Here is a 12,230-nt window from a genome sequence, read left to right on the forward strand (position 1 = left end):
TTAGCAACAGGATTATCAGCACCTTTCCTATCTATAATATGTAAATCAAATTTTTGCAAAAGAAGCACCCATCTAATAAGCCTTGGCTTAGCATCTTTCTTTTCCATAAGGTACCTAATTGCAGCATGATCAGTATGAATTGTAACTTTCGAATCAACAATATAAGGTCTAAACTTGTCACAAGCAAAGACTACAGCTAATAATTCTTTTTCAGTTGTAGCATAATTTCTTTGAGCAGCATCAAGAGTTTTACTAGCATAATGAATAACATTCAATTTTTTATCTATTCGCTGTCCAAGAACAGCGCCTACAGCAAAATCACTAGCATCACACATGATTTCAAAAGGTAAATTCCAATCAGGAGGTTCAACTACAGGAGCAGTTGTCAAGGCTTTCTTTAGAGTTTCAAAAGCTTCCTTACAATCATCATCAAAAACAAAAGGTACATCTTTTTGAAGAAGATTAGTAAGAGGCTTTGAAATCTTAGAGAAACCTTTAATAAATCTCCTATAAAACCCAGCATGACCAAGAACACTACGAATACCGTTAACATCCCTAGGATAGGGCATCTTCTCAATTGCTTCAACTTTAGCTCTATCAACTTCAATACCTCTCTCATAAATTTTATGTCCCAATACAATTCCTTCATTAACCATAAAGTGGCATTTCTCCCAATTAAGAACAAGGTTAGTTTCTTCACATCTCTGCAAAACTTTATCAAGGTTTCGCAAGCAATTATCGAAAGAATTCCCATAGTCAGAAAAATCATCCATGAATACCTCTACAATCTTCTCACAAAAGCCATGAAAAATAGCAGACATGCATCTTTGAAAAGTAGCAGGAGCATTACATAAACCAAAAGGCATACGCCTATAAGCATAAGTTCCATAGGGACAAGTGAAAGTGGTTTTCTCTTGATCTTTAGTCTTAACAGCAATTTGTGAAAACCCAGAATAACCATCAAGAAAGCAAAAATGAGTATTTTTAGACAACCTTTCTAACATTTGATCAATAAAAGGTAAAGGGTAATGATCTTTCTTAGTAACTTTATTAACTTTTCGATAATCAATGCACATTCTATACCCTACAACTACTCTTTGAGGGATGATCTCATCATTATCATAAGGCACAACAGTTATTCCTCCTTTCTTAGGAACACAATGCACAAGACTAACCCATCTACTATCAGCAATATGATATATAATACCAGCTTCAAGAAGTTTTAATACCTCATTCCTTACCACATCCTTCATCTTAGGAATTAGACGACGCTGATGCTCAACAACAGGCTTTGCATCATCTACCATGTTAATGGCATGTTGGCAAATAGAGGGAGAAATCCCCTTCAAGTCATCAAGAGTGTAGCCAATAGCTCCTCGGTGTTTCTTCAATATTTCCAACAACCTTTCTTCCTCAAAATCTAGATCTTCAACCGGCAAGTCATGTTTAAGAATAGGTTGACGAAAGAAAATTTCATCAAGCTCATTCCTTTCTTCCCTAAAGACTCCACTCTCACTATCCTCCAAATGTTGATGCAAAGGATTATTAGGAGCAAGAGCAATAGATGCACACTGTTCAACTCTAAAATCATTATTAGGCAAATCAGCTTTAGAAGGAGCTTTGGCAAATTTAGAGAAATTAAACTCATAAGATTCACCAGCAAATTTAGTTACAATTTTCTCCTTCTTGCAATCTATAACAACTCCACAAGTATTTAGAAAAGGTCTACCAAAAATAATAGGAGAAGACCTACTAGCAGCAGAACCAAGTACCAAAAAGTCAGCAGGATATTTAATCTTACCACATAGAACTTCCACATCTCGAACAATACCAATAGGAGAGATAGTTTCTATATTAGCTAGTCGAATAACCACATCAATATCTTCAAGTTCACAAGAACCAATTTCATGCATGATTTCCGTGTAAAGCTCATAAGGAATGGCACTAATACTTGCACCAATGTCGCATAAACCATAATAACAATGATCACCAATTCTAACAGAGAGCATAGGAACACTGGTTTTCCTAGACTTATTAGGATGTGAAACAATATTAGAAGCATCTTCACATAAAATAATATGACCATCTTCTACATTTTTAGTCACAAGATCTTTAATTATTGCAATGGCAGGTTCAACCTTTATTTGCTCTTCAGGTTCTATAGGTTTCTTTGCACTTTTATTAACCGCACTAGTTATAACAGAATACTCCTTCATTTTAGCAGGAAAAGGAGTTTTTTCAATATAAGCTTCAGGAAGAATATGATCAACAATTTTAATTTCAACACATTTATCTATAGGTGAATCAGTTTTATCTTTGTAAGGTTCATGATACTTATCAAAATTCTTCGTAGGCAATTCAAAATGAGAAGCAAAAGCTTTATAAAAATTTGCAACAACTTGAGAGTCAAGACCATAAGTAGCACTCATATTACGAAATTTATCAGTATCCATAAAAGTTTCAATGCATTCATAATCATAATTTATACACGACTCTCTATCTTTGTCGTTCTCCCATCCTTCAGTATTCTCCTGAATCCGATCAAGAAGGTCCCTTTTAAACTCTTCTTTGTTGCGTGTAAATGATCCAGAACAAGTAGTATCCAGCAAGGTTTTATCTTGAAAAGAAAATCTTGCATAGAAATTATCAATGATGATATTACCAGGAAGCTCATGAATGGGGCATTTGAGCATTAAAGACTTCAATCTCCCCCATGCTTGGGCAATACTCTCTTCATCATGAGGCCAAAAATTATATATGCGGTTCCAGTCTTTGTGAATTTCACTTGAAGGATAGAATTTAGAATAAAATAGAGGCACAATATCCTTCCAATCAAGAGAATCCCCATTCTTCAACAATTTATACCAATGCGCCGCTTTACCAGACAGCGATATAGAGAATAGTTTCTTCCTAACTTCATCCATAGCAATACCTGCACACTTGAATAACCCGCATAATTCATGTAAAAACAGTAAATGTTCTCCAGGATGGACAATTCCATCCCCTTCATAGCGGTTATCCACAACACGTTCAATAATTTTCATAGGTATTTTGTATGGAACCTCTTTCTCACCTGGCGCCTCATCCACTACCTTTGCAGTAGTAGTAGATTTCCCAAATAGAAATTCCAGAGAAGATCTCTCCATAATGAATTATAGCAGCAGGCAGAAATAAAATCAGCACGTACAAAAAAAGTTTCCCTTACCAATTCCACTTACCAATAGCGCTTCACTCCCCGGCAACGGCGCCGGAAAATAGTCTTGATGAACCACAAGTATAGGGGGTGTATCGTAGTACTTTCGATAAATAAGAGTGTCGAACCCAACGAGGAGCAGAAGGTGTTGACAAGTAGTTTCGATGAAGGATTCACTGTAAATGCTCACAGACAAGTATTCAGGGGGTTTTGATATAGCAGATAAATAAAGTACAAGTAAGTAAAATGCGAGAGTAATAATTGCAGCGAGTGGCCCAATCCTTTTTAGCACAAAGGACAAGCCGGTTTGTTTACTTATAATGACCAAACGTTCTTGAGGACACACGGGAATTTAGTCTAGTGCTTTCGCTTCATATAGTTGATTAATCTTCATTGTTTTGATAAGTGTTGTGTGGGTGAACCTATGCTAATGCACCGCCCTTCCTAGGACTAATACATACTTGTGATTATACCCCTTGCAAGCATCCGCAAATACAAGAAAGTAATTAAGATAAATCTAATCACAGCCTTAAACTCTGAGATCCTGCTATCCCTCCTGCATCGATATACCAACGGGGGTTCAGGTTGCTGTCACTCCGGTAACCCCACAATTGGCAAACGAATACAAGATGTATTCCCCTAGGCCCATAAAGGTGAAGTATCATGTAGTCGACGTTCACATGACACCACTAGAAGAATAACACCACAACTTAAATACCAAACCATTAAATATTACTCAACATAGTTCACTACTAACATTTAGACTTCACCCATGTCCTCAAGAACTAAACGAACTACTCACGAGACATCATATGGAACATGATCAGAGGTGATATGATGATGAATAACAATCTGAACATAAACCTTGGTTCAATGGTTTCACTCAATAGCATCAATAACAAGTAGTAATCAATACCGGGAGAGTTTCCCCTATGAAATAATCAAGATTCAACCCTAGATGTTATAGCGGTGACGAGGTGCAGCGGTGGAGATGACGGTGACGGTGGTGGAGATGATGGTGATGATGATCCCAATGAAGTCCAGCTCGATGACGGTGACGATGGCGTCGATTTCCCCCTCCGGGAGGGAATTTCCCCGGCGGATTTCAGCCTGCCGGAGAGCTCTTTTCTTTCTGGTGTTTTCCGGCCCGCAGAGGCGGCTATGACTCTTCGCGATTATTCCCAGCACCTTAGGTTTTCGGGTAGAAGAAGTACGCGAAGGAGAGGCGGCCAAAGGGGGCTGTGGGCCCCCTCCCCACAAGGCGGCGCGGCCAGGATGGGGCCCACGCCGGCCTATGGGGGGGCCATGGCGGCCCTCCTCGGTCCCTCCTTTTGGCTGGCTTCTTCTTCGGGAGAAATAAGAACTTTGGTGTAATTTCCGTCAATTGCTGATCTTCAGAAATATTGCATTCTGACGGTGCTTTTTCCGGCAGAATCCTGACTCCGGTGAGCGATTCTCCAATAATCATGAAACATGCAAAATAGGTGAAATAACTTAAGTATCACCTCTAAATAAGAAATATATCAATGAATAACAGTAAATTATGATATAAAATAGTGATGCAAAATGGACGTATCAGCCACCGAGGAGGAGAAAACGGCGACAGAGGCGCTGATGTCTCGTATCCACGAGCTTCAAAATACCCGCGGCAAAGAAATGTCGGGTATCCAAATCACAGCGTATTTCCTTAGGATTAGGGTGCATCCTCTGCAGGCTCGCAAAAACCCCCTCTGGATGTACGCTCGCGAGGAAGATGTCGACCGGCTCTCCAAGGATCTCACAGTAAAGGACTTGGAGAAGCTTATCCGAAGAATTTCATCGCTCAGCAAGAAAGATGCCATTCCATCCTCTTGCCGCGTGGAGCCATATAGTGGCGCCAACGCCCTCCCCGAGGTAAAGTTTGTCGACTACTATTTTGCCCTGTCAAATGTTTTAACATTTATCGACTACTATTTTGCTGACACCCCTTATATAACTTCTTTGTCGACATATCTTGTTCTTGTAGAATCATCAAGTTCTAGCTTCTCTTCCTCCTCTTCCCGAAGGCAGGGAAGTGGAAGAACGGGCTGTTGTCACCGACGATAACCAGGGTACTTCTCGCCCTGAGAGCGAAGTCGCGGGTTCTCACAAATCTGCGGCTTCCTCTGAAAGAGAAGTTGATTCTGAAGCCACCGAGTCAACATACTCTCTTCCGTCTGCTGTTTCTCCAGGGAACAAAAGAAAAAGGGATGAAGTTGTCGACTCTGGCACCTCCAAAGCCGGCGAACCTCCTGCCGAAGAAGCTGTTCCCGAAGAAGAAGGGACAACTTTTAACCCTTACGACGATGCCCTTGTCAGCTCGTAAGTTTCTGTCGCCTTTCTATTTTTGCTCCCATCATTTTGCCTGTCTTGTTTCTTATAGTTTTGCTTGGTGAATAGTGGCGAGGAAGAAGATCCTCCTGTTAACGTGACTGCTCAAACGAGCACGTCACGTACTTAAATTCTGTCGGAGACTCGCCCCGACGAAACCTCGCCTCCTCAACAAGATGTAGGGCATCCATCTCCTGTTGGGAGCCCCCGAGCCTCATCGCCAAAAAGAGCAAGGATTGAGCCATGCAAAGAATCCACTCTTTTGGCCAGTAGTTCTACGACTCCTTTGATGGATGATGTAAGTCCTCCTTTCATTTATATTTCAACCTTTTTAGCACTTTAGATTCTCCCTTGGTTTTTATTTTTCGTTGTCAAACTTTTGCTTCCTATGTTGATTTATCCTCCTTCATTTTCCCTTTCAGCCTTTGATGAAGGAATTTATTCGTCTTGGTACCCAATTCATCGGGTACCATGATCATGCTAAGAGGCTTGAAGGTATTCTTTTCTTGCCTCTTTCCATTGAGTATATTCTCCTCCTTCTATCTTGTCGTGACATTTTTTATCCTTTATTTTGCTAGATAACCTTGCTGAAGCTAACAAGCGTGCTGATACTCTTTCTCTTGAGTTAGAGCAAAGCGAAAAAGCTCGCAAGAAAGCTGAATCAGATGCCACCGCTGTCGAAGATCTTCGAAAAAGACTTCAGGACGCGGAGAATTCATTAAGTGAAAACATAGCTCAGCAGTCTGCTCGTGAGAGGGAAATCATCACGCGTTTGGAGTCGCAGAGTCGACGTTTTATTAGTAAGTATTCTGACCATTGTAATTTCTTCGGATAACCATACTGTTCTTTGCTTATTTGTTGACAAGATGTATTTTTCCTCATCAGGGAGAACGCAACAAGATTATGATCTCGAGCATCCTGAAGGGGATCGTCTTCTCGACGCGCTCTCCCTTCTTGAAATTCATGGAGATGAGGCACGCCAGGGCCTTGCTGACGCTAAATCGGGTTTGTCGAAGCTTTTCCCTTACTTCTTCGCGAAGAAAGAAGAACCCGATACTTTTGCTGCTCTAGCCAAGTGCTTCAACTCCCAGGAAGATCTTGGGCCGGGTCTTCATCAAGAAGGCTTGAAGATTGGTATTGAAGGCACCATTGCATTGGTTGCAGATAGCCGTCGACTGGGCGAAGGTTGGTGATGCAAAGAAGATGGAGACGAAGAAATGGCAATCTTTGATTAAGGCTGCCAAGATGAAGTCAAAGAATATCCTCTCCTTCCTCGGATGCAAACCGACTCCTGCCCCTAGTTCATCGAAGCCGGAGGTCAAGTAGACCATCATGTCTTTGTTTTTTGTTTTGTTTCTCTTTTGATGTTGTTGCCGTAGTAGCTTTGGTGACATATGATCCTTGGTTCACTAGGAACCCTCTTTTGTAATGCTTGTGTAAATATCCAAATGAATCAATGGAAATCTATGTTGCCAAGTTATTGATATCAAAAAATTTCTTCTCCAGTTGGTTTTTGACAACTATACCGTGATGCCTCGTCCATCTGATGCGTTGTCGGCCGTATCTTTCTCGAGAAAAGCTGCTGCTACCGAGTGTATCGAGACTTCCTCGAGTACCGATCAAACGGAAGATATGCACGAACTTCGACAACAACTTCAGTCGATGAAAAAACAAGCTCTCGTAATAATGGAACAATCTCAAAAATCTTCCGAAAGGGAGAAACTTGCTCTTCAACAGGCCCAAGAAGCCCTAACTTTGAAGGATACCGCAATTGCTGAGGCTGCACAGGCTTTTTCGCGAGAAGAGCATATGCTGCAGCTGATGAACGATGCTAGCTTGGAGATGGCAGGTATTCATCCTGAGTTCAATTTCTCTCATTTTTTCGTCTTGCCTGTTTTCCGCCTCTTGCTGATGTTTCCATTGGGTAGGTTCTTTTCTGGACACTGCTGCAGAAGATCAACGTGTGGAAGCTAGATCCAATGTTCTTATAAAACTCGCCTTGGAGCATGGTTCAAATTTCTGGGCTACGCCTGAACGCACCCGACAAATTGTCAGGTTCCAAGATCGCGCTTCCCAAGTTCGTGATTTTCTCGACTTTTGTACCAAGACGATGGCCTTGGTTTTCAACGCTTGTTTCCTCGCAACCCTCCACCAGAAACTCTTCCTGATCTGATGGACAAATTTCGGGATGCTCCCCGAATCCACGGGTTTGTGAAGGCTCAGCTGACGACCGGAGCAAGGTTTGCCATGATTATGCTGCAAGTCAGCTACCCGAAGTTAGAAATGACAAAGATTGTCGCAAAATGCCAAGCCAAACTGACTAGAAGGAGGAGAAATATCGACAAGATCAATGAAGCTGTAACTCCAGTAGCCGAAGAGATGATGGATGAATTGCTTCGTCTAGATTCTGAATTCTTTGTGAGAGGGAGCTATGCTGAACATAGCCTTGGTGGTCCAAATAACGAGAGGATCAATATAGATGATATACTAGGTGCTATCTGAAGAATTTCTTTGTTGTTTTTCCCTGTCGATGATCACCTGTATATTGTAAATAATATGTATATTGTCAAATATCTCGAGCTATCTTTCTGTCGATAAGCCCCCGAGCTTTTTTGTTGACCACTATTTTGTATCTTTATTGATTTGCGAGGTGCTTTGCACCAAGGCGAAATATTTTGGCAAGTTATATTTTTCGGCAATGTATATATATATTGTAACTGCTGGGCGCGAGCCCCCGAGAGTATCGATAAAGAAAATGTATGTCACCAATATCTTTACTATATTGCAGCACCGCGAGCCCGCCTCATTAAAAACCTTTTCAGCCCCACTCGGTGCCCTGAAAAGGAAAAGAGTGCGTCTGAAAACTCGTGGGCGTTTCAGTAAATTATATTTTTACAAAGGAGGACTATATTTCGACTCTAAGCGTAGAACCGCCTGAGCTGCGCCACGTTCCAAGGGTCTGGTTCGGCGACCCCTGTCTTCTTGTCCTTTATCCTGTACACTCCTCCTTCGATTACTTCTGTGACGATGTATGGGCCAACCCATGGTGATTCTAGTTTCTCATGGCTGGTTTGTGTGAGCCGAAGAACCAAATCTCCTACTTGAAAAGATCTTGGTTGCAAACGTCGACTGTGGTAATTTTTCATATCTTGCTGGTACTTGGTGACTCTTGATAGTGCCTCGTCTCGAGCTTCGTCCAGTGCATCGACATCGTCTTCTAGTGCTTTTGTCGAGGTTTCTTCATTGTATTCCACCACTCTCGGGGAATTGTGTTCTATCTCTATCGGCAATACTGCCTCAGCTCCATGGACCATGAAAAACGGAGTTTCCCGTGTCGCTGTATTTGGTGTTGTTCGAATACTCCATAACACGCTGGGTAACTCTTCTGGCCACGTGTGTAGGGCTTGTTCCAATGGTTTTAATATACGCTTCTTGATACCGTTGCAGATGACGCCGTTTGCTTTCTCAACCTGTCCATTGGTTTGTGGATGCGCAACTAACGCGAACTGTAGTTTGATGCCTACTCCTTCGCAGTATGCTTTAAATTCTTTGGATGTGAAGTTGCTTCCATTGTCCGTGACAATGCTGTGAGGGACTCCAAACCGAAAGACTATGCTCTTGACGAACTTGACTGCGGACGCTCCATCTGGTGAATTTATCGGCTTTGCTTCTATCCACTTTGTGAACTTATCGATAGCTGCGAGCATATACTCGTATCCTCCTGGCCAAGTCTTGTGCAATTTACCCACCATATCAAGACCCCATTGGGCAAAATGCCATGACAGCGGTATTGGCCTTAACTCTGCTGCCGGAGAATGAGGTTTTGCAGCAAACCTTTGACATGCATCACAGGTGCGAACTATGTCTTTTGCATCCTCAATTGCTGTTAACCAATAGAGCCCTGCTCTGAAAACCTTGGCTGCTATAGCTCGACTGCTTGCGTGGTGTCCGCACACTCCTTCGTGTACGTCCTTCAGTATTAGCCTTCCTTCCTCGGGTGAGACACATCGTTGCAGTACTCCTGAGATACTTCGTTTATACAGCTCTCCTTTGACCACAGTAAAGGCTTCAGATCGTCTGATAACTCACCTTGCTTCAACTGGATCGTCGGGTATTTCTTGTCTCGAAATATATGCTATGTAAGGCTGCATCCATGGAATTTGTATCATCATTATTTCCTTAGGTTCCTCCTCTTCTCCCGATGATACTTCTTTAGCCCCCGAGGATTTTTCTCCCTTTTCTTTCCTCTGCTATTTTTGTGCCTTGGTTGATCTTTCAGCTATCTCTTCCCAGAACACACCAGGTGGTATTGCGAGACATTGCGACCCAATGTTTGCAAGAACATCGGCTTCGTCATTGCTTAGCCTGCTGATGTGATTTACCTCGCACCCGTCGAACAACTTCTCGAGCTTGTTATACACTTCTTTGTATGCTATCATACTATCATTGACTGCGTCGCATTGATTCATGACTTGCTGAGCTACCAATTGTGAGTCGCCGAAGATTTTTAATCGAGTTGCGCCACAAGCCTTCGCCATCTTCATCCCATGTATAAGTGCTTCATATTCTGCCTCATTGTTGTGCGCGTTTGGAAACATCATCCGTAAGACATACTTCAACTTGTCGCCTTGAGGTGATATTAGTATCACGCCAGCTCCAGCTCCCTCTAATCTATTAGACCCGTCGAAGTTCATAGTCCAGGTTCTCGATAAATCCGGAGGTCCCGTATTTTGTAGCTCCACCCACTCTGCGATGAAATCTGGTAAGATCTGCGACTTTATTTCTTTTCTTTTTTCATATGTGATGTCCCGAGGGGAAAGCTCTATTCCCCAAAGGGAGACACGACCCGTAGCTTCTGGATTGTTCAGTATATTGGATAAAGGAGCCTCATTGACCACTATTATCGGATGCACCGAAAAATAGTGTCGCAGTTTTCTTGCGGTTGTGAACACGCCATATGCTAACTTCTGGTACTGCGGGTACCGCTGTTTTGAAGGTGATAAAACTTCGCTGACGAAGTATACCGGCCGCTGCACTCCATGGTGTTTGCCTTCTTCTTCCCTTTCAACCACGAGGACTGTGCTGACCACCTGAGGCGTGGCTGCAATGTATAGCAGGAGAGGTTCCTTTTCCTTGGGTGCCACCAAGATTGGTGATGTCGAGATTGTGCGCTTAAGTTCTTCGAAAGCTCTATCTGCCTCCTCATTCCACTAGAATTTCTCTCCTTGTTTGATCAAAGCGTAGAACGGTAGTGCTTTTTCTCCTAGTCTGGCGACGAATCTGCTCAAAGCTGCGACTCGCCCCGTCAGTTGTTGTATTTCCTTTATCTTTGTTGGCTTCCTCATTGTTACGATAGCTTGGATCTTTTCGGGATTGGCCTCAATTCCTCTTGCTGAGACTAGGAACCCGAGGAGTTCCCCTGCAGGAACGCCAAACGAGCACTTTGTCGGGTTCAGTTTGAGGCAGAACTTGTCGAGGTTGTCGAAAGTTTCCTTCAGATCCTCGATCAAGGTGGATCCTTTCTTTGTTGTTATGACGACATTGTCGATATATACTTGGACGTTTTTTCCGATCTGCGTGGCTAGACACTTCTGCATTATCCGCTGGTATGTTGCTCCCGCGTTTTTCAGCCCAAAGGGCATTGTTCTATAGCAGAACACGCCATATGGTGTTATAAAAGCTATTTTGACTTCATCTTCTTCTTTTAATCTGATCTGGTTGTAACCAGAGTACGCATCCAGGAAGGAAAGACGTTCGCAACCTGCCGTGGAGTCGATAATTTGATCGATACTTGGGAGGGGAAAGTGATCCTTTGGACAATGTTTATTGAGACACGTGAAGTCGACGCACATGCGAAGGACTTTTGTGTTTTTCTTCGGCACCAACACTGGGTTAGCTACCCATGTAGCCTCTGTATGTAGCTCCTTGATAAAACCAGCTTCTCTGAGTTGATCAATTTCTGACAGCATAGCCTTGCGGTTTGGTTCCGAAAAACGCCGCAAAGGTTGTTTAATTGGCCTTGCTAGTGAATCCAAGTTGAGGTGGTGCTCGGCAAGTTACCTGGGTACTCCTGGCATGTCAGCTGGACACCATGCGAAGATTTCCCAGCGCTCACGGAGGAACTTGACGAGCGCGCTTTCCTATGCGAGGTCCATGTTTGTCGCAATGGATGTCGTTTTCTTGGGATCTGTCGGGTGAATCTGTACCTCCTTGGAATCCTTAGTGGCGTCAAAGGTTGGCTCCTTGAGCGGCCTCCCTGCGTCTGGCAATACATCGTAGTCTGTTGTTAACCTTGACGCCATATACTCTGCTTGCATCCCGAAAGTTTCTGACAATCGATGAAAATCCTTGTCGCACTTATCAGCCATCGCAAAACTTCCTTTTACTGTGATTGGTCCCTTGGGCCCAGGCAACCTCCATAGTAAATATGTGTAATGTGGTACCGCCATAAACCTTGCATAAGCTGGTCGTCCCAACAAAGCATGATACTGCGACGGGAAATCCACGACCTCAAACTCCAACCTCTCTATTCTGTAGTTTTCTCGGGTTCCAAACTGAACGTCGAGGTTGATCTTCCCCAGCGGATAACTTGGCTTGTCTAGCGTGATACCATGGAAACGTGTGTCAGTTGGATTTAGGTTTGCCAGGGATATATTCATCTTCCTTAGTGTATCTGCGTACATAAGGT

This window comes from Lolium perenne, chromosome 2, assembly GCF_019359855.2.
Source record: "Lolium perenne isolate Kyuss_39 chromosome 2, Kyuss_2.0, whole genome shotgun sequence".
NCBI lineage: Eukaryota > Viridiplantae > Streptophyta > Magnoliopsida > Poales > Poaceae > Lolium > Lolium perenne.